At 39.0% G+C, this 20,085-nt stretch overlaps 1 protein-coding gene across 2 annotated transcripts in view; it reads right to left on the bottom strand.

Moving 5' to 3' along the window:
* The window catches only part of PTPN1 (protein tyrosine phosphatase non-receptor type 1), a 44,709-nt gene that overhangs the window by 16,995 nt on the left and 7,629 nt on the right, over window positions 1-20,085 (bottom strand). Inside the window, exon 1 of one of the 2 annotated variants that reach the window (XM_072026610.1) lies at window positions 9,321-9,339. The exons of the other annotated variant lie outside the window; for it this stretch is intronic. The gene's annotated coding sequence lies outside the window, so the exon portion shown is untranslated. Of the gene's footprint in view, window positions 1-9,320; window positions 9,340-20,085 lie in introns of those variants that run through there. 2 annotated transcript variants of the gene reach the window in all.

Raw genomic sequence — 20,085 nt, 5'->3', positions numbered from 1 at the left:
AATAGCTCAACTATCTGATACAATTTCAAAAGATAGAATAAAAAGAATTCTGCTGTCCCTGGACATTAGCCCCAGATTTCACACAAGCACAACTTCACAGTGTGAATAGATACTGGGGAAGTATGAAATTCTTAAAAATTGTAGTACAAGGGGCTTTATAGTGACATTGTCAGATGTAATTGAGATTAATGAAAACTGAAGAAATGGATATACTGTAGAACTGGTATTTTGATAGCATCATTAGGTTTAAGTAATCTTAAGACAGATACATTGTGCACATACATGGTAAGAAAAAAATAACCTGGCCCAGATACCATTGAAAAATCACCATTAGTAACAAACTACTGAGCTAAATTCATCCTCTTTTGCAGGATGAAATTTACTTAGTAAATTAACTTAATTAACATAAAACTTGGCTTGATTTGGTTAAGTTATCTGTGCAGACACGTATGTACTTGAGCACAGTGTTGATCCACACATCTATAACCACTGTGACAGAAAAGAGGTTTCTGTGCACGTAAATCTAGCACTCCTGTAGGGCTGCTGGTCATGTACAGACCACTTGCATAGGAAGGCTGGGCACTCCTCCATTACCAGCTTCACCTTAGCTCAGGCTCTGATTTAAATTGTGGTAGCCTTCCAACATCAGAGCAGAAGGATTTTATACCAGCTCAAAAGCTAATTCCTAAAACAGAGGCCAAACACGACTCTTTTTCTGATCGTCTCAGTTTTGCATAAATAATTATTTATAGTGATTTTTATTATATTTTTGGAGGTAGGCTATCTGCTGCAGCTTATTACTTGTTCATTTTTCTACCCCATTATTCAGGTATGTACTAATTGATACTGAATTTCACATGTAAAGTAAAGAGCTCTATTTTATATATACCTGCTCAAAATTAGTTCAGTATTCTGAAATGGCTCCTCACTGAAATAAGCCCTGACATCAGCTGCTATCTTTTTATAACTTAACACATGGCTGCCAGTATTTCTGCTTATGAAGAATGCAGTCTGGAGAATATGATCTTGACTGCCACAGTCTAATATCTCAAACATGAAGCAGCTAAAATGGCTGTTTTCAGAAATTCATCTCTGACGTTAGGTTGGTGGCTTTGTATTTTGCAGGGGTTTATTTTTCCTATGTACTGACTGAGCAGGATTAATAACAGACAAAAACAGGGAACTAAGGAAAAATGGTCTTCTAGATCTCTAACCACATTTCCCACAGAGTCTACATATTTCTTTCTTTCTTTCTTAAGTGTAAAACAGTCCCACAAAGTACAAAAAACAACACTTAGGATCCACGTTAAATATAGCAAAATGCAAACAAAAAAAACTTGCTGTAAATACTGGGTTAAATTAGCAGCAGCACCCATCTACACTGTTTCATTTCACAGCATTAACAAATTGGAAAAGAACTGTCCCCTCTTCAGAAAAGGAAACAGATCAAATGCTTCATTACAGAAATGAAATGATGCAAAGGAATTCTAATATAAAATTATTATACTCGAGTATATGCACTTAAACACTACCTCCAGAACATGCTCCCAGCCTCAGAGCTCCCCACATTCAGATACCAACATCACACGTTTAAGGATCTGACATTTTATTGTTCAAGGAGGAGATTTGGCTATTAACTCACTGCCAAATACTAGTTTTTGTTTTTGTTTTTTTAAGATGCCAAAAGTACAGAAAGAATAAATGAATTCTAGACTCCTGTATGCCTATAAGAAACAAAAAGAAAGAAATTACCCATATACCTTCCAGAAACACAGGCAATTTTTAAAAAAATATTTTTTCTGAAGCATGTTGCAACATATAGAGGAGAAAATTAAAGGGTGGGAGCGAGGGGGAGAAAATGAGGGACCTAGATATGGCACCAGGCAAGCCGCTGTTGTATGAAAATCCAACTAGCATACAGAAATTCATTTCTGAACATGATACCAATAAAAATGAAAATCCTAGATGGCATGCATGCCTGGATCTCTGTGGTTAAATCCATGTCTGAAAAGACTGGGCATACTCTTCTCAGCAACATGGAGTAACAGTGATTTTTTTTCTCTCTCTTTTTTTTATTTTGTTTAAAGCTACAGCAGCTGGTAGAACATCTTCTGGCAAGAAACATAAGACTGCTTCCAGGACATTAAGATGACTTCAGTGGAAATCAGATGGCCTTCAACAGAGATTACTGGAAGAAACATTCTAGCGACCAGTTCTGTAAAATGGCCACGTTACAGGCTCCCTTGGATGCTTCTCAGAAGCATCTGTGATTGCGGGAGTCAGCTATCAAATTAGGTAATTACGCAGTGTTCCAGAACACAGCAGTAACAGCACCACAGGATCTCCTGCTGGAGAGAGCAGGCTCATTCAGAGCATGGGAGCACTGTGCCACGGGCAGCCTGAAGCCAGTGACGCTGCAAGAACTGAAGTTAGTCGGGGATGAACACAGGGATTGATAAGGTTACTTATCGCCTTCTTGAATCACAGTCACACTGCAGAGCTCCTGCCATTTAAAAAGGAAGCTCGACATTTCAGTTAAAAGGTCGTGCAACACAACACTTGATAAAGAGGAAGGGCTAGAACTGAAGTCAGTTTTCCAAAGTCAAATGCCTCTGGTTTTGAGCATGAGTCATCCTCTGCCACTCAGCTCCTGGTTGTAAGTCCCGGACCCAGTGCAAATACCCCTAAACATCGCAGGGTGGAAAGAGGAAGCTTGCCGAGGCGCTGGTTTTCAAACGGAAAGTTCTCATTGCTGGTTGTTTGTAGCAGTGACCGGGGCAAGAAGTTCTCCAGTGCTCTTCAGGAGATGGTTGCTCGCAGCCGCACGATGGGCCCCACGAGGCCTGACAGCATCCCACTGCCTGCCACAAAGCCCGGGCACAACACAAGGATGGGTGACCGAGCTGCTCAGACACAAGGTCTCAGTGTGGTGATGGTGTCCTCGTGTCCCAGACACCTTCAGCAGGATGGGGTGCTCATGGTGGCCAGAAGGCCTGCCCCAGCCTCCCTTCTGAAACCTCCTCTTAGGAATTCCCTCCGCAGCCCTTTCTTTCTGTTCCTCCCAACCTTCAAAAACTTCCCCTCATTTCAGCCTGTTAACCCCAAAACAGCCAGAGTCCCAGGTCTGCCAATTCCCCCCAACGCATAAGCATTTTCTGCCATCTTTCTGCTTGTCCTTGCTGCCACTACTCTGCTCCGTGCTGGATTTGCCACGTGTGAACTGGAGCACAACCCCAATGCTTGACCACACTTTCCTCCTCTTCTTCAGACACCAACAAGAGGTTATAAAAAAAGCAGATCCACCTCAAAATCTTCCAGAAAGCATTAGGTAAGACCACACCAAGAGGCATTCATGACATCAGTCATTCAAGCACTGCAATTTTCACCGATTTTCACGTTGGTATTTCCAGGGGAGCAGCTGCGATGCGCAGGCCTGAAGGGCCTTCGGATTCAGCGCAAGGCTCCCCGGAAACTCTGCAGCAGGCCTCAGCCCGATGGCGCTATTTTATTGCCCCATAAATTCTGCAGTAGCTCAGACTAGGCTATAATGATATACTGCCATTTTAACAGTTCTGTTCCTACGGGAAACAGCAATTGCCAAGATCTTATCACGAGCTACAAAGGCACCCGGTAATATATCTGCTGAGCCAGTCACACTAAGGAAAGCAATTCACAACAAGTATATAAACACTTAAATAAAAAAGCAATTTTAGCTTAAGAGCTTAAGAAAAAGAAGTTTCCTCTTAAAGCTAGCATTGAAAAAAAATGACTGCTATAAAAGGTAAGAAGGTTTTAAAAAAAAATATAGTGAAAGCTGCTGTTTTCTAGGATGTCATTAAGGGCTGATTTCAGAATAGAAAACCTTACTACAATTGTATGATGTGGCAAAGACCTGTACAGAAGTCCACAGGAACAACAGGTACTACTGGAGGATCCACAATGAACAGCTACTTTACACAAATGGGAAAACATCTTTAGTGTGTGAGGGAGCAAATTTACTCACTGAGAAGCAGGGAACTGAGTCCTTCCTTGCGAGGACATGAAGTGTATGTAGATCAACACTGCATGTAAGCCAGTTTGACAAGTAAAACTGAGCTGCTTATCCCTTTGTATCAGGACATTTGGATGGGGACAAGAACAGGGATATAATTTCTAGGTAACACGAAGGTCATCAATGTGCATCTAAAGACCACATAAAGACCAGAAAATCACATTACAAGCTGCAGAATTTCAGCCAGTTTAGTGAAATAAATGTAGAATTTAATATCCTTTAAAAAAAATGTATCTAGTCTCTCAGTTTTGCTTTCAAGAAGAAGATAGCACTATTGATTTGCCTATTAATCTGCCTCAAAAAAAAAAGCCAGTGGGCTGGTATGCCAAGCTTCTTCCTGAAGCCAAGTAACATGAAGAGAGAGCGAGAAAGAGACAGGCTTGTTTAAAGTTCAACAACACTATTACGTGAGTTAAAAAATTATATATATATAATCACACACTTGCAACACGGTTTTCCTAGAAAGCCCCTTGCTAATTCAGCACTATGTGGGCAATCTGGAACAGGTTGTAGCAATGCAGCGTAAGCAGGGCTCCTGACACGGCAGTCAGCTACTTGTAGGCACGGAAATAACCCCCCCCCCCGAGAATGTAAACTGGGCATGATCATGCTATTAAATCATATCAACACTTGGGAAAGTGTACTAATTTCTTCTGTGCCCATGTTCACCACAGATTCCTTCTCACCACTGACTAGTTTCAACGCGCCTAACTGTAGAAATTTAAGGATCAGGAAAGTAAATCCTGCAGCACTTCACTGCACCCACCTCCTCGTGGTAGGTAACCGAACACTAAATGGTCAATTGAATGCCTGAACCCAAACAGTTCCTGAAACTTGCATACATACTTCCAGAAGCGAGAAAGTACTAACTTGTACCGTTTTCCGATTTTAACAGTACTGTATTTATTTTGTGTGTTGTCAGAAGGAAAGCATTGCTGTAGAACAAATGGCTGCAATTCTGAAGAACTCAGTTGTTGAGCTTCTCATACTGCTTCAGGGTCGTTATCTGCAATGAGCAAAAGCTGATTTTTCAATTCTGATTTTTTTCTGAAGGTTACAGCAGAGATTGGGTTGCTTGTGCCAAGCATTGTACTAAACTCTAATATTTGGTTAAAGAATTACATGAGGCTTCTCGAATTTCAGTAAGTTCAAAATACAGTTTGTCCTTGAAATTTATGACCCATAACAGAAGAAGTTCAGAGTAGCTGGCAGGAACACTCTACTTCTGCTGTTTTGTAGCCATGTACTCACTGCCAAAACAGGAAACAACTGAACGGAGGGTCAGTATAAAAAAATAACTGGAGTTTCCTTCTTCTCCATGTCCATCTCTATTTTTCCTCCCAGACATTCAATCTGCTACAGAAGTGCATCTTAGACATTACTGGAAGGACAGAGACTTTTGAGAAGATGAAATGGCTTTTCTTGACAGCTGTTTTGAAGAAGCAAAGCTTTACTATCTTTATCATCAAACAAAGTCAGTGCCAGGAAATAAACCACAGTCCTATTAAAGTGTCAGGAGGTTCTAAGTCAGTTACTCATCTCCTATAAGAAAAATAAGAGACAAGATCCAAATCTTGACTTACCCAAACACAGAGGTCTCCAGATAACAAATTTTGGTTTAACCTCATCTCAAATAAACTGGTGCATCCAACAGCCTGGACACCTACAGAACTCCTCAAGGAATTTAGGCTGTGTAGCAAATCCAGACCTTAGTTTGTTTGCGGTATGGATTCTGTATGAGTTTAAAACGTGTAATTACAGGCTTCGTAAACTGATAGCTGTGCTTATAAACAGTCCTCCTTTCCTAGTTACCTAATACTTCATCCCAACATCTCACAAGCCACCTAATGGCATTATTGCTTTTACAGAACATCTACCACAAAAAACAAGGTAAAGACTAAGTGTGTGGACTTCGTAGGCTTCAGGGTGGGTGGAGAGGAAGGAGAGAAAACATAAAAACTGAAAGTATTAGAGGTGAGGAAGAGACGAGAAAAGCTTCTTCTCACACTTTCTTTCTCACACTTTCAACATGCCGCATATTAGACCAGCTGCAAATGACACGTTGCAAACTGGAAACAAATGGAGGAGAGATGCCCTTGGAACCACTGCAGGTAGTTTAAAGTTTCTCAAAGGGATCTCTGACTTCATGAACTAGGAACTGTGGAATTACTTTTTATTTATACTCACTCAGAATCTTCTACAATCTTTCAGACACTACATAGTGTTAACAGCCTCAGTACTAGCTGGGCTAAAAGCATGAAAAAATGCATGACTTTACTGTGACCCCAAATTCTTGCATCATGTATTAGCACCAGTTAATCTTCGAACAAATGAGCTTATTTAATAGAAAAAAAATTTATGGATAAACAACTTTAAGGCTCTCTTGTTTTTGAGCATCCCCTTTTCTGCAAAGTATACAAAGAGATGGTGACTTTCAAGATACCTACGTCAGTATCATTCCTTGCTCGCTGATTGTTCACTAGCACATTGTTCACTTTTATGGTCATTAGTCACTGATTAGTCACTCTTTTTTTTTTTTTTTTTAAATCAAGAAACCTTATTTTTGCTCTAGCTCCCCCCCAAAATCATGCAACTATTTTCAAACACTTGCTGAACTTTGAAATACTTAAATTCATATACATGGTTCTCAGAAAGCAGCTCAGATCAATACACCAATTAGAAAAGCTTTACGTACAAATCCAGAAAGCCCAATTAATTTATAAAGCTCAGTGTTCTGTACAGAAAATGTCGTCTCTTCAAAGGTTTGAGATAGGATAACCTTTTGTTTAAAGAATTTCAAGGATTGTGCTTGAACAAAGATAGAAGACCAGATGAAAGCCAGTTAGTCTCCTTTGCACAGCCAATACCAACAGGAACAGCCGGCATGCATGTATGGATTTCCAAAATTTACTATCTGACACATAGAAATAATTTAATTTGTAAAATTTGTAATTTAATTTGTGAAATTCTACAATAAAACTAAGATTAAAGCTTCCTAATTGCTATCCAACAGCAGCCAACTGACATTACATCTCTCAGCAACCAGAGTTGCCTACTACAACCTACTACAAGATAGTGGAAGGCAACACCATGCTGATGTGGTTTACACTGTTAGTTTTATCCTAAAAAAGCCCTTTGTTAAAAGGATAAAAATTTAATAACTGCATAATCAAAACTAAGTAAAAAAAATGCATTTTCCATTGCAAACAGAAAGAACTGAGACAGGAGAAAAAGCCCATCTTGTTCATATCTAAATTTTAACAGAATAGATTCAAAAAAGATGGAAGGAATAAACTTAAGTATTACCCTTTCAGTTTTTAACTGTTTCAGGAACTATCATCAGGTGGTTCTTTATGTGCCACGACTGTGCAGACATATGGATAGCTTATTCCTGGAGCCCTGAAAACAGGTTACTCTACCAGGTAGTGGCTAATTTATCTTCAGAAGAACTAGAAAAATTACTGAAATAAAGACAGGAAGGCAGCGAGAATTCTTCTTCTCTATAAGCACAAACCAGTTGTAAACTTCATTACCATTACAGGAATTACCCTGAATCATTCTTATTCAGATTTAAAATCTCACCTTTAGAAAAACTTTAAGAGGAAAAAAAAAAAAGCTTTATTATTTTAAGTCATTTCAAGTGATATCTAAAATATCGCTCATGCTTTGTTAATATCAGAAGTTTTACTTTAGGCAGAAATCAATATGCAGAAAGTGAATCAGTTCTGCCACACTTCCTGTAAATTGATTTCAGTACACTGAAACAAGTACATTTAAAAATTTGAAGCACAAGAAGGTTCCTGTAAATGAACACAAGCACATAGTTCCATTTTCTAACTTACCGTCCTCGCCCTTTACACACAAAGTGCGTGTGATCTGATCTTTATAGGTATATAGCATGTGCTCTGCTGCAGGGACAAAAACTTGCCAAAAATTTACTCCCAATTCCTGTCAGCTGTACAGCAACCTTAGCGAGCAATGAAAATCATTACTAGGTCTGAAGACGTCTTTTCCCTCTCTGTTCTGACAAACTGCTTCCTTAATTTTGATAGAGACATCAGCAGGTTACCTGTGGGTTTGCGTGCTGCTGGGATGGGTTTTTTCTAACTGCTTTTAAAGCACGTCTTTCCTAAGGAACCTACAGTTGCTGCCTTCCTCTCATATTTCAGACTTACCGTAAGATTTATTCACACATTTAGGAAAATGATACCCAGATCCTTAATTGAATTGTCATTTCAGAATTTAAGCTTGGCCTGGCATCTGAATGACTCCAGAGAAATATTTTGGCTCCAGCTAGTGCACTGCAGGCAGCCCCCCCGGAGCACCACTACCACCCAAGTGGCAACAGATTTGACGCCTTCTCGGGTGAAAGCTGCACAGGTCTTTCCAATTTTTGTTCTGTATCTCCCTTTTTTGATCCCAATATATGTCTGCTCCAAGACTTTTCATTCTGAACACATCAGAATTGGGCATGTGGGCACACTGCCAACTAAGTAAGTCCTTAGAATATCTGGCATTTTTATTACTACTGTTAACAAGGAATTTGAAAGGCTCCTAGTACAATACTAGGTATTGTACCAACACAGAAGGACATTACTTCTGCCTAAGGAGAGAATCCAGGCATTTGTTTAAACTAATATTTGAACTACTGTCACTGTTTAAAACTCCCTAAATCAATTTACATCTATTAACAAGATCATCTTGTGAACTATAACCAAAGTACTACAATTATTAAAGTACCCAGAGCACCCACACACAGATTGTGCTCTGTGGTCTTGATGAGTAATAGCACACTTAGCAGGTTGGAAAGCAAGCAGCCCTGCACATCTGAGGAGCTCAAGTTTGAGCCTTCCTACTAAGCCGTGTTTAAGTTGTTTTTGTTTTGTTCGTTTTTTGGTTTTGTTGTCATTAAAAAGAGACTTTGTTTTATATTAAAACATATTCTTCACGTTCAGTGAACTACAAACGAAACTTGTCTGTGGTATTTGTGTCCTTTCACCTTTTCCTGGAAAGTATGTTGACTAAAAGCCAAACAAACAGCACAGCACTTTAGCTGCTTAATAGACAAACACTGCAGTCATTTTGCTCAGGACAAATATTTTAAAGAAACAAAACGAAATCCCAACTGCTAGATTAAACAAACAAACAAACAACGTGTGCCAACATTTGTGTATTCACCTTATCAGCAGTTTGAACGTACACAGTTGCAGAACTACAGCACTATTTTTTATCCTTTAGGTAGATGACAAGTTAAACACATCTAGCTTACCAAGCTGTGCTTTAGAAGTATCGGTCACATTAACAGGAGATTAGTCAAGTCACGACATGATGGACTGTCTGGGTTGGAAGGACCTTCAAGGATCGCCCAGTCCAACGCCCCTGCCATGGGCAGGGACTGCCCCGTGCTCCCTGTGCTGCAGCCACGTACATTCCTCAGGAACTAACACGACCTTTTAAAACAACAGCTGTCACGGAGAGAAGGACAGGCTATATAATTCCCAAGTCATCTTAAGTTTGTCAAAGTCACTTTCAAATTAAGCTATCATACGCAAGATACAAATCTAATCATCTAGAACAGGTCACAGAAATTGCCAGAGAAAAACAAAGTCAGCACAAGCAGAGCTTTTCAGCAAGCCATTTCTCCGGGTTTGAAAGGACAAGATGCAGTTTCACCATGGTGCACTTCAGTAGCATGGCCCATACAGCTGATTTCCTGACGCATTTACGGAATTATCCATGAAATCATAATGCAAATCAGGCCTTCCAAAGCAGTAGGATTCCCCAGACATTTCGACTGGCATGACACATGTCTCGTGCTTCCTACCCCAGGGAAAGGCAGCTTTGCTTTGAAACTGGAGTGCAGGAATTGCCAGCATGGAGCACTGGTTTTCCACCAGTGAAAAAGTCTGTGAAAAGTCAAGGATTTAAACAACAAGTCCCAAAATACCAACAACAAATAAACTGAACACTGCCTTGCTAACTCACTAGCTTTACCTTTTCTCCTTAATTGAGACTGATCAGGTAGCATCCATGAAACATGAGGGATTTTAGCTTACAGCAAGGTGATCAAACTGACTTAAGGAACAGATCTACAAAAATCAGAAGACATACAACTGTCTACAAAACAGACAAGAGCCTAGCAACACTTGTGATGTGGGTACGATTGCCATCTACTACAAAGTCACTGCCTCTCAAATGCATCTTTTGTCTATCCAACAGAAGTAACAAAAAATAATTGCCAAGCTCTTAAGTATTTTATAGTTCTAATCCTGAAGGCAAACCCAACAGCCCAGAGAAAGAAAACGTGTTTTCTTAAATAGTCTCCTAGTGGGAAAGAGAAGAAATACAGAATTTTTGCTTCTCAGAGAGTTTGACTTCACATCCATACATTCAGCATCAGAACAATCCCCTGGATGGGATATGACTCCCTGAATAAGATCACTAGGATTTTTAAACACAGATTCAGTAACTAGAAACGTGGCTTTCTGAGTTTTCAGCTTGTTCTGCAGCACTACCTTCTCTTGCAAATGGATGAAGAGGGTCTAAGAAAAATAATATACCTTTCTATCTCTTCACTGGTGCCGTATCTACATTAAAGTGGTGGTCCAGATACTAGCAATCAAGACCAAAGACAGTTTACAAATACTGCTTGGAAATAAGAAAAAAGATGATTTCAGAAGTTTTGGTGGGTGCCAAAATGAGTATTAAAAGATAGGTGGAAACAGAGATGGCTACATAAAGGTACCATGATCGAAAGCAAAAATGCACTGTTGTCAGAGAGAAGAAACACTAATCCTAAAGAGCTCTTACAGCACTAGAGGTGCCTGAAAACAGAAAAAAAAATGAGTTTTAAAAAAGCTCTAGAGTTCTTTTCACATTTACTTATCAACTTCTTTACAAATTCAACAACTTAACTTGGGGTAATAACTCCTAGAAACCACAGTTAATGCCACAAGTAATAGGGACAGCAGGAGACCTCATGTACTCCAAGATTCATCACCCATTCATGTGGTATGCTGCTAGCACAGCATCGTAATTAGCATGCAAAGGCAAAGTAGGCTGCGTGTAAGAATACGCACACGCACAATCCTTTGCAAGTTCATTAAAGACTTACATCAACAAAAATATCCTTTTAGAGTCCTTCTTTTATTTTTACAAAGGAAAATATCATACATTTTTCACATCACTGCTATTGTTCTTTGGATGCCCTCATGTTGTTTGTTGTTGTTGCTGGCATTGCATTCCAAAAGAAACATTTATGTCAACTTGGACTGCAAAACATTAAAGAGTTTCAGGGAGAAACAGAAAAACCTTTCAGCTAGAGTACTGATTTTGATCTATCTTATCTCTTCCAAATAGCCATTATTGCAGCCACACCTCCCCTTGGGAGCAGTGCAAATAAACCAGTTAAGGAATCACCCATTGAAGGCAGCCAGGAGATACTTCTTGGTTGCTATTATGGATGCTGCTTGTGTTCTCCAAGCAGATTAGTTTTCATCTGCAATGCTCTAACTCATTTGGTTTCTAACTTAGGAGTCAATGTTTCTCACTACCATTTTAGGAATCCAGCTACTACACTGTAACGCTGGTCGGTTGACAGCTGTGTTGGAACAACTATATACTTCGCCTTTCAGAAGGGAGGATATTTCTCTGAGCAGTTTTTTTGGCTCTTGGAGGAATGCTTTTGTCTTCCCTGGTCCCGAGAGGCAAGGGAAGAAAGTTTTAGATTAGCTTCCCTCCCCCATCGTTAGCACTGCAGCAACAAATTGTCATTGGAAGCGGACATCATTCAGCGCCATGGGAGCCAGGCCTGGAAATCATGCATTTCCTTCACGTTTTTGGTGAGAAAGTCTTTCGAAACACATAAGTAGATCTAGGTTGATTGTCAATGGCCTATTTTCCATGATGACAAAACCAGAAACAAAAGGATTTTTATTTAGGAATCAGAACTATTTTCTGGAGTTGCCTAGTTTTTAGTTTCTTGATTTAAGCTGGTCTGGAAGCCTCCTACCATCATGAAAAACAGAAGTGAAAAACATAAAGCTTAGGAAAACAGGATTAATTCGCAACCATCGTTTTCTGTATCCAACATCAACTAAACTCAGATCTTATCTGCTATAATTTTGAAGAGATACAGTAGGAAAGCTATTGATGTTAACAGAAGCAAAAAAGAAATAACTTTAAAAAACCTGAATTCTTATCTGAAGTTAAACTAGTTATATATGCCTTCACAAAGTACAGTCAGTTAAAGCAGTTTTAGACACCAGCATGCCATATGTTATATTAAAATTAGACTGACTAAAAAGAAGGATGCAACAAATTTTATGCACGAAGTAAGACTATTCACTGTATGTGTATCCTGATTAATGCTTTTGCTTATCTAATAATCTTTGCAGAAAGTACCAAATAAAGCTTATTAGCAAACTACTAGGTGCAGTTTAATTTTGAAGTTAGTCTTGACACCATCTCACTGACTGGTAAGCACTTTACACAAAGTAACCTATACCAGTATTGGTTTCCAAACTCTTGGTTTACTGAAGTTTCATAGCCTGAAGAAGTACAGTTAGCTGCAGTGATTTTTAGATCTCTGAACAGAATTTATAACTTTTTTTTTTATAGGACCTGTACATCGATCGTATCTTAAGGATCAAGAGAAAAACATTTTTTAATGCAAACAATAGCATGCAAGAAATTCTTGTATAATGGAAAAAGGCAACTTTCTCAGAGGGCAAGAGGAGGGGGGGATATGTATGCTAGAGAGATTTTATGTAAACAACTTACAGAAAACAACAATTACTTTACTCCAGGGATCATGTCTTTTCCTCTGAGGAAACTTTCAGTTCAAACTCATGCAAGTCACAGACAAGATTTCAGTGTACCACAGCCCAGACGCCACCTGAAGTGTTATCTTTTGTCTGTACACTCACACTGTTTGTTCAGAGCTAAAAAGCAACAGGCTAGTTGCTCTATAAATGTTGATTGTACATAATTTATCGGTGGGATAAACGCATATTAATATGATTTTTAAAGGTAATAACTAGGGTACCATTGAGAACTAGAGACATTATAAACTGGCTAAAAATAGTAATTTGAATTCCAAGCTTAGTCAGCTTGGCAGAAACAGCTGTGTTCACTGTACCCTCTAATTAGTTTGCATATTATAAGAGTTCCAAAGGTTATTTCCCTTTCAGAAACCTACCAAATTAGCCTTCACAGCACAATACTGTTACCATATCAAATGCAACAGCAACAGATTATTCAGACTTCAGAGACTTACCACTACTTTTTCTGTTACGTTTCATTTATATAGGCATATATTCTTGTTTGATAAGGTAAAGGCAATCTCCTCTGTATCTAGAACACTCGGAAGAGTCTTGAAAGGAAAAGGTCCAGTTCATAGCTGCTTGCTTATGAACGTGTACTCCTTGTTTAAACAGCTCTGAACTCTAGTTTCAGTAATCAGCACGAAAGTGTAGCTCCTCTATCTATTTAGCAGCAATAATATGAAACAGACTTAAACACAGCTCTCAAAGAAAGTACACCAGAACTGTCACGAAGTTCTTCTGGGAGCCCTCTGTGTTTTAGAGATAGCGACCAGTATGCTTGTATCTTGGAGCCTTTTTTGTTCAGGTGATGGAAGAAATGGTTTAGAAATCAAAGTTATTTTTTAGCCAAAGTGTACACACATTATTGTATCTTAAGTGATCCAGCCCCAGTTACTGCTAGATAATCTTCTGAATACATCGCATCACAAAGGTTAGATCTTCAAAATGCTGAGAGTCTCACCAAAGTCAAAATATCACTGAATTTACTTGGTAGAAGTAGTGGCAGACCAATGTTGAGCATGTTTCAGATTGTTTAGATGGTTATATTAATCGCCAGATTGTTAAAGATTTTAAAATTAAATATAGATGGCTCTACATGTACAAGATTCTTACTCTGCAGGAATAGGTAGACCACTGATGAAGAATGAGAGATGATGAACAGCATGCATTATCACAGTGAGTTTAAAATTAGCATCACAAAATAAGCAATTTTTAAGCCATCATGTTTTTGATTTATAGATATTAACTCATTTTATTAGTACTTTTATAAACAAGAAAGGTAAAAGAATAATAAAATAATTTATATTGGTGAAGACATATTTTGAAACCTACTCTTTCTAGAGAGAGTTATGAAAAACAACTATAAAAAAGTGTTTAAGTTTTAAAAGGACAAACAAAGCAATACAAATCAATGTTTGATATGAAAAAGAAAGGAGTTATTTCTAATTCAAGTAAACCCTGTGCACTGCTTTGAAACGCTACTTAGCTGCAGTCAGAGTTTAAACCAATTTGTTTCCTCTCATGGCCATGAGGTGTCACGTTGCATAAATGATTAAAAAAAAAGCAAAAAAACCACCAAAAATCTAAAAGCTAAGTAACACTTACTAGTATATTTACAAAAGTTAAGGGAATAAAGTCTCACCATGACTATGATGTGGCAAACATTTAGAGCATAACAGTATTATTTTTGTGTTTAGTATCCTATGGGACAGGCAATAGCCTTATTTCCAACTTTCTAGAAGTTCCATCAAGATTCTCAAAGTTTTGAGCTCGTATGTAGAGGAAGTACTAAAGCAAACAAGAAAGGAAGTGGCAGGAATTGTTAAATAGGAAGTTGTGAACTCCACATTACCTATTAAAGATATCTACATCTTATTTAGTGGTAAACTTCATTTCCTTGAAGATGTTTTTATCATACGTTATTTTACTGGCTTTCTTGAGATGCAATTTTTAACTTAAAAGTACGAGGGCAATTACTGGATTTATTTAGTAACAATAAATGTTGTTCATTAAAAACGGTGAACAATATGCTATGAAAGGTACTAACTCCATAATGTAAGTGGGTTTCCCTCTTGTATTGTTTCTTCCCTACAAATAAGGGTACAATCCCAGCAGGTTCTAACACATGGCATATGAACACTTCACTCTAAGGGACATCAGTGAGAACACAGGCAATGGAACTATACTCTTTATACTATTAGCAAAAGCTTTGTACCATTTCTAACATACTGAAATTCAAGTTTAAAGAGAACGTACAATTAACAGGATTGTGCAAAGCATGTTCATGCCTCTGCGTGCAGAGAGAGGCCAAACTCAAGCTTTGCTCCTACATGAGAACCAGCAAGTAGTCATGCCTTCTAGTACCTAACCTCTTTCAGCATACAATTCCCAGATCTCTTTTTGGGTACTTTAAGTAACTGTAACTGGTTAACAATCATTTGCAAAAAAAAAAAAAAAAAAAGTTCCAAGTATCCCTTTCTTAAATCAATTTCAAGAAAGGCTTTTGAACTGAAATTTGAAGAAATATACTGGATGACAAATCTAGATGAGCAGCTTATTTCATTTGAGATCTGCTTAACATTTCTGTTGCTATTATAATCACAGATACCCACTTCACTATCCTTATAATATTCAAATTTGGAAAGGAAAATTTCAGTGATGATTAAAAGCCTACTGAAATCACTGAATGGTGCAACCTACAGGTTGCCAAGCTACTGCAATGCACACAAAAACCTGCTGAGAACAAACAGTACTGCTGAAAACAGATGTTAGATAAAGCAGAATTGGGATACTCCTGTTGTCTCACAAGCTGTCTAATACGTGTTTAGGTAACCCAAAAACAGCTAAACTAGTTTTACTTAGGAAAAAAAAAAAAAAAAAGCTTACAGCTTTCTAAACCTGAGACAACTAGCTCACTACCTACAGACTGAATACAGTTTTTGGAATAAGTCAAATGCTGGTGCCATCTCCCCTGCCCCACGAACACAAGTTTACACATTCATTTACCTGACTATAGGGCTGCTGGGTCATGTAAGGGCTGAATGTGTCACGTGCCAAATGCATAAGCACGTTGGTCGATGACAGGGACAAACCTGGCTGTGCAGCTTTCACATGGCTCCAGGACAGAATGGCTGGGCACCTCTGTTCTACACCAAGGTTTAAAAGAAGTTGCACTTAAAGCTCAATGTTTACACAACTATTTTCAGAGTAGTAAACTGTTCTAAGAAAAAAGAAAAATCAATACTTTTTTTGGAAGAGAAACTTAACCCTTAAATGCTGACAGCAGAGATGTTAGATTTAGTGAAGCCACATTTGGAGAGGATACTCAGGTCTGAATTAGGTTTCAGAGCACTTTTCTTTACCAGCTGCCCTTCAAATGCAAATCAAAACACACACTAAGTCTTCAGTCACAGTACATATCAATACTGGTTTTTACTTAGAATAATTTGCACATGGGAAAGTTAATAAACCTGTGTCTCTAGAATAGACAGTTTATAAGAAAATCTATGGACAAAAAGCTTGAGAAATTCCTGTGAAAAGTTACAACTCCTCCACTAATCAAAAGCAAGCGATACTTTTAATGCTAAAATTCATTCTATACTTCATTATTTCTCCAAATTCCACAGCAATTCTTTAAGACACCGACAGAACCAATGGTGTTACTAAGGATTGTTTTAACCGTCACTGCAGGTGTGAGGGAGCTTTCCCCTTCAGCTGTGCAGGTCATCTTCTGCCCATGTGAAAGCAACTGAGAGCTTAAAAAACAAGCCTCAGTGTTAAACAGGCACCTCACACAATCAAGAAGAACTTGCACAGGCATCCTAATGCAGGAAGGATTAGCACCCCGCACTCCAGTACATGAAAGGCTCTGCAGAACTAGCCAGGCTAGGCCTTCAAAGGCCTATTTCATCCTCCCCAATGCTAATGAAACAGATTTGTCAGTGAAAGTAACTTGCATGGATCAGACAAGATAAACAACATTTTGCCACTTCATGCATCTGCTAATGCTGCGAGTTTAACATAATTCACTGGGAGAACACCAGCTCATTTGGCAAGGCCAAGCAGCATCCCGGTGATCAGCACCCCCTCGGGAGGCACAGCTCTCCTCACCTCCTGCGGTCCCCCCGCGCTCCCCACACCTCTGGCTCCACCGGGCTGCGCTTCCTGCAGGCCCCAGCCAGCGACTAGATGTGCTTCACCCTCTGGTGGCTACCTCCAACCCCATTTTGCAGTCTTAGCACACACCTGGAACGCTTAAAGGAGAGAAGATGGAAAAAAAAAAAAAAAAAAGCAACTTCCAAAAATCTTAAAAAAATACCAACAACTTCACCTCCTCACATCCCTTTCTACCCAAGTCCCCACCAAAACACTGTTGCACTAGAGGCTTCTGAGCAGTGATCCACAAATAAAGGTTATTAACGATTAGAGTCACACACAAGTGCCTCCTATTACATAAACAGTGCTGGGGGCACAGCATTTTCACAAGACTCTTGGATTATTTTTCTCTAACCAGTCGAAGACAGACTTTTGTAGGAAGTCATACTTTTATGTGGAAGACATTGTTAGAGAACAGTTTAGTATAAGGAAACCTAAAGGTCTTTTGCTGGTTTTCTTTCTTCCTATTCGAGATCTCACGTATACGTTTATTATTTCCACATAATAATGTCTGAGTGCTTGCTCCTAACCAGGTAGCACTATTAACTAATTTAGCTACTCTTAAAAAATAAGTACTTAACAGTTTTACCACCCTACAGCTCCACTTCATGTGGTAGAGAACTTCGCAGACAAATAATAAGGAATTTCCTGCTGTCAGTCAGTCATAGAGAAGTAGCCTGTACAATAATGCCATTAAGTAAAGCTTACCATGATGGACTGGGTTCCTAGCTGAGGTTCTGAATGCTAAGCTTTACACAAACTATGTCTTACTTGTCCTTAATTTCTTGTTTATAAGTTAATCTCCATAAAATCTTTCTCCTCTGCCTGCTCTTGACAAGCTTTAAAAAGCCTGTTGTAAGATTAGACCTCTCCACCAATGTTCTCGTGCTGGCTAATAAATCCAGTAACTTAGCAGCTGTAAAGATTTTACATATTTTCAACCTCCTGTTCCAATCTTTTATCTCTGCTGAAAACAAGACGAGTTTGAGGGAAGAGAGAACAAGCTCTGGAACCCAGTGGTGCACCCCACACACCGTCCTATTGCTCAGCCCGTCTTCAGCAAGGACAAGTGACTGCCTCAGGCCTTGGAGCCTCGGCCTGCTCCCAGCCTCACTTCAAACGACTGAGGCAATTGCCCTCTAAAGGGAAATTATTGATGAGCCATCCACGTCATATCGCTCACTGGCAAATTCCCTCCCCCCCCCAGCTCAATATTGTATTTCTCAGTACACTACTGATTTAATCACTGCTAATGTAGTGCACAAGGATAAAAGGATGGGTTTGCTGGTTCACAACATGTATCGTCCTTCAGATATTTACCAGTTCTGAAACAGTACAAGGGCTGAACTGCTCAGGTCACGGCAAACTTTGGGCCGGTTCTGAGAAGATATCAATACTGGGAATGAAAACACTGTACAAGTTGAAACAAGATTCTCACTCGTCATACCACAGATACTGCTGGGCATTGCACAGTTCCGAGCAGGCAAGTGCAATTTAGTGTGAAAGCACTGCTTAGTCTGAAGTTTAAGAACACAAGTAACAATTGTTGCTTTCCAATTTAATTAAACTGTTACAGATAATCCACAAAAATATTTTCTAAAGTTGGGTAGCTGTCCACTCCTTCCTCTCTTGCTGGTTAAAACTCTCAAATTTTCTTTCATTTCTGGAAATATTCAAAAAATTTCTAGAACGTGTGCATATGTATTTTGGCTGTTTAATAAGCTATGTAGTATTTTTCCAGTTCTTGCTCCAATGACCCACCCTCTCCCTCTTTCCAAAAGAAGTTCCTCTTACTAAATCCTCCTGCTCATGTCAGTTCTGTTTTCCCCAGCAGCCCACATCCCACAACCATTCAGACCTGCGCAAACCAGAACAGGGACGCACAATTTTACACAAGGAGAGCAGAGGTTCAGTCCTACTTCAGGCAGCTGCAGTGACTGTAAAGAAGACATTGGAAAAAACAGGCCCAACGTAGTATAATGGAATCAAGATCTGAACCAGTATGGCTTATTTTTCCTGTCAGAAGAAGGAAGTATACTCTTCCTTAGTCAAAGATGCATTTTTTAAATAGATTTCACATTTTACTTCCTGCAATCACACTGAAAGGTCACACTGTTTATGCTACTGTAACCTGTTACTGTGGGATTAGCAATGATATAAACAAGCAATTCGCATTCAAATGTGCACAAGGGAAGAAGGTTATGAGAACATTCCTCTTCATGTGTAGACCACTTGTTCTTGTTCCAAATAAATATAAAGAATCTGAGAAACAGAGTGTCTTTTGTAGACCGGCTCACAGCATCAAGTACTTGATGAATCAAGCACTTCACAGAAGAAACATAAAATTCTGGGAACTTGAGATACAAGAAAAAGCACCTGAAAGATCACAAATAGAACAGCTACTTTAAGTTCCAAATACTACTATCTGGTAGCTTTTTCAACAAGCCATTACTTCAGCGCAAGAAGTATTGTAAGCTTGCTGAGCAGAGGGCTCAGTTTCCACTCTGCCTCCAGCCAGACCCGCACAGCTCCACACTGTCCACTGGAATAGCAAGGAATTTCTCATGTAATTACATACACAGGCAGAATACAAAATTTGCTTTGTTGTTGCTTTATTTCCTACTTCTACTTATGTAGAAACTGTTTTAACCTTCTAAGTACAGGAAGAAGGTTGCACCACACAATTCAAATCTGATTAAACAATATCTTAACAGCCGGTGAGAAATCAATCTTTCTTGTCATTGATGTCTGCTGTCAGTGCTGAAGATGTCTTTATATCCCTCTAACCATGTTACCACAGCATCTATAACAACTAACGGTTGAGACGATTATAGTTTCAGATGGTGGGAAAAGGCACAGACAGTAAAGGCATGCAGCAGGTTTCTTGCTGTTCTTTCCATTGGAGTATGCTGCAGTGAAAAGAAAAAACTAACTACTACTTCAAGGCCTGGATCCCAACACAGAAGGAAGTAAAATGTCCAACATGCAAAGAAGAAATCCAGTTTTGGTCCCTAGAACTGATAAACAGGCCTCCAAAACAAGTTTTTAATGCAG

Source organism: Anas platyrhynchos, chromosome 21, assembly GCF_047663525.1.
Source record: "Anas platyrhynchos isolate ZD024472 breed Pekin duck chromosome 21, IASCAAS_PekinDuck_T2T, whole genome shotgun sequence".
NCBI lineage: Eukaryota > Metazoa > Chordata > Aves > Anseriformes > Anatidae > Anas > Anas platyrhynchos.
The sequence above is the reverse complement of the archived record's forward strand: the minus strand, read 5'-3'. Positions and strand labels throughout refer to the sequence as shown.